Source organism: Schistocerca piceifrons, chromosome 3 (assembly GCF_021461385.2).
Source record: "Schistocerca piceifrons isolate TAMUIC-IGC-003096 chromosome 3, iqSchPice1.1, whole genome shotgun sequence".
Lineage (NCBI taxonomy): Eukaryota > Metazoa > Arthropoda > Insecta > Orthoptera > Acrididae > Schistocerca > Schistocerca piceifrons.
In genome coordinates this window covers 468,911,964-468,915,750 of record NC_060140.1, presented here as the reverse complement: position 1 = coordinate 468,915,750, position 3,787 = coordinate 468,911,964, and positions in this window count along the sequence as shown.

Here is a 3,787-nt window from a genome sequence, read left to right as displayed (position 1 = left end):
AGTTCCCGATAACAACTGCGCGAGGCGAGATGTCTGTTAACACCACCGCTGCTATTGCGCTGTTGTTGGAAGAGGAAGACGATGACATTTTATTGTTGCATTCCAGGAAAAGACGAAAGCTGGCAACGCCTTTATATAAAAGTAGAACTGCAGAAGGTAGTTACACAGCACTGATAAAAAGACATTTGTTAGGTGATGAAAATATCTTCAGGAGCTACTGTCGTTTAAATAACAGACAGTTTAATTTCGTGCTCAGTTTTATTAAAGATGACATAATGCCACAGTGCCTAAGAAACGCAATAAGTGCAGAAGAAAAATTATATTTGACGCTGAGGTAAGTCCACAAAATGTTATACATTATTAGATTGTGCTGCAGTTCCCAGACTTTGTGAGAGAGTTGTGGAGGTTGAAGGGCTGCTGTTATCACTTGGCTGGCGTGTGCTGCACTCTGCAGCCGTTATTTCATAATCAGAACCGATCATACTAATTTTTCTTCTGGCTTCTGCCTTATAAACTGGAGGTAAACTCCTTACAACTGTGCTGATGTGACGGAAAAATATGTCAATATCATCATCTTTGTGTTCCATAAACGTTTTTAGTAAATTTTGCCTAATTTCGTCCCTTTATTTCCACATTTTTAATATTGTGTCATCGTTACTACGAACTTTACTGCATTTTCTTTTCCGTGCTGGCACATAACGTTCATCGTTTGTTACCACAGATGTTTCACCACAATTTCCTATTGTGTGTGTTTCTGCCGTATCTTCTTCCTGTGATGCCGAAAGGACTGTCTTCTTGGCTTTCTTGTATTGTTGTGTGTGATGATGTCAATGTAATATTTGTTCCTCCAGATCTGTGTTGTGCAACACTGTCATGGAACGATAGCTGTTCGTGACTTTTTGTTTTTGAAAGTTTTGAGGCAGCAGAGCCCGTTCCTAACCTGCTTTTCTTCTTGAACGTCTGGTAACAGTCCCTTAAAAATTTCCACTTCTTCTTACAGTCATCACCTGTAAATGGAAATTATATTAGCTGTATGTTTTCGTTTGATTCAGATTCTTGGCCACAGGCGAAAGTTACCGGTCTTTGTCATTTGCGTACCGTATATCACCATCTTACATATCAAGAGTTGTTAAAAATGTTTTGAAGATATTAAGAATAAGGCTGCTGCCCATGTTGATGCCACCTTCTACTGAAGCAGATGTCAGACGTATTGAAGGAGACTTTTGGCTCAAATGCAATATATCTAATTGTGTAGGTGCTATAGATGGAAAACATGTTCGTATAAGGGCACCAGAGAAAAGTGGACCTCTGTTTTTTAATTAGAAAGATTTTTTTCCAATTGTTCTGCTGGCTATTGTGGACGGAAATTGTAAATTCATTACCGTTGATGTCGGCACTTACGGAAAAGAGTCTGATAACGGTATATTTCAGAAATCGGCTGTCGGCAAGAAAATAGCCGTAAAGGAGTTTAATATACCTCCACCAAAATGTTTGCCAGGCACAAATGTGATATTACCACATTTCCTGATAGGAGACAGAGCGTTTGCTCCCAGTGACTGTATGATGAAGCCTTATTCCAGAAGAGTTGCTGCATCACATCGAGACAAACAGATCTATAATTATAGATTATGTCTTGGTCGTCGAGTGTCAGAAAACGCCTTTGGGTTATTAAGCCAAGTATTTAGGGTATTTTATAGTAATATTGCTGTGGCGCCTGAAGTGGCTGAGGACCTCGTTTTGTCGGCATGTTATTTACACAATTTGCTACGAGACGGTTATCTTGAAGAAAATGGTACTCCATTTTATAGCTATAGTTTTAACGAAGCAACCAGCCAAAACAACATGAATAGCTTTTCTCGTTTTGGAAGATTTCTAAACAGCAGTGGTTTTGAAATTAGAGACAAACTTAAAGATTTTTTCTCCAGTGAATACGGTTCTGTGGCGTGGCAAGAGGCAGCAGTTAACAATGGGTTGTGAATAACAATGGATTGTAAATAATGATTTATGTAAGGCGAAACATATATACTATTGCTTTTTTAGCATGTTCATATAGTAATTGTTAAGGCCCGGCCAGACACAATCCGGCCTACCGCTGCGACGGACGGCGCAATGGGAGGCCGGGCCCGTCAGCGGCCAGGGACACCACAGGCTCACGCCGACAGGCTGGCACCGCTGGGACGGACGGCGTACCGGGAGGACGGGCGCGTCAGCGGCCAGGGACACAACAGGGTCACGCCGACAGGCTGGCACCGCTGGGACGGACGGCTTACTGGACGGGCGGACCGGGTCAGCGGCGGTAGCGACTCCTCTGGACGGGCGGACCGGGTCAGCGGCGGTAGCGACTCTTATTACTCACGCCGACAGGCGGGCGGTGGCGACTCTTGCTGCGTCATCCGTTACGTCACACTGTGGAAGGGGCCGAACCCCATTATTAAGCTCGCAGGCGTACCGCAATTGGCGTTAGACGATTTGGAAGCTTCACGCGGGATACGTTATCTTTGTGCGAGTCCATTTTTTTTATTTATTTTTTTATTTTTGTGTTAGTGCAGAAATGAGTAGCTCGCACTAGCGATACGAAATGGCACCAGGAAGAGGAGATGTTGGGTGCACGACATCAATAGCAAGAGAGAAAGCTTAGGAGAACACCATCGTCTGTGTATTGATCTAGAGTCTGACGAAGATAGGTTCTTCAAATATTTTCGTATGTTGCGAGAATGTTTCGAGGAACTGCATCGCCTGATTAAAAGGTAGCTCCGAGAAGTTCGCAACGAACTGGAGAAAGCCATTTGATACAAGGCACAGACTAGCCATTTGTCTGAGGTAAGTTTTAGCATTTGTGGCCTCTTTGTGCATCAAACAGAAGTCATATAAATTATTCCATTTAAGTTTTGCTGTATCATATGAAAGGATCGGCGGAAGAAACTGCTATCCCACAACGTAGTTACGAGTGGAGTGATAAATTTATCTTCAGTGTTTACGAATACAGCAAACGATAGTAACATCCAGTTCCGTATGTCCCGCTAGAGAGAATTTTATACTTAATAGATTGTTTTGTTTCATTGTATTCATAACATTATCATTTAATTTAAACAAACATATCTTTGGTCGTTAACTTATCTATTCGTTCTGTCGGCGTAATTTATTTTAATCTTTTCCAGATACTTGACTACAGGTGACAATCACCAGACCATAGCTTTTTCTTTTCGGTTAGGACGTTCAACAGTTTCAGAAATTGTGAAATAAGTGTGCCAGGCAATATGGACGGTTCTACAGCCCAAATATTTACCTACTCCTACAACAGAGATGTGGAAGAAATCTGAAGAAGGATTTCTAGAACTTTGGGGGTTTCTGGACTGCCTTGGAAGCATAGACGGAAAGCTCATCTGGTTAAAATGCGCGAAGGATAGTGCATCTCAGTTCTTCTGTTACAAACAATTCTTTTCGCTGCTTCTCCTGGCGATCGTTGATCCATACTACGAGTTTACAGTAGTTGATATAGGAAGTTATGGACATCACAGTGACAACACTATTTCTGAGAATTCAGCTTTCTATCAAGAGTATAGCGAGGGCAAAAGTATTCTACCTCCAAATCAGGATCGCGTGTATCATACAAAAAGTAGTATTCTATCACCTCCTCTATACGTCTTTCTGTGTCCATGATGCTGCACTACGAGCTGCAAGACATAAACCGCCTCACGCCGCTGCTTCCAGTGTGACCACAGAGCAGTTGAGTGCGCCAACAGAGGCAAGCAGCCGCTCCGGCTTGCGGCGACTCTGTAATCTGTGA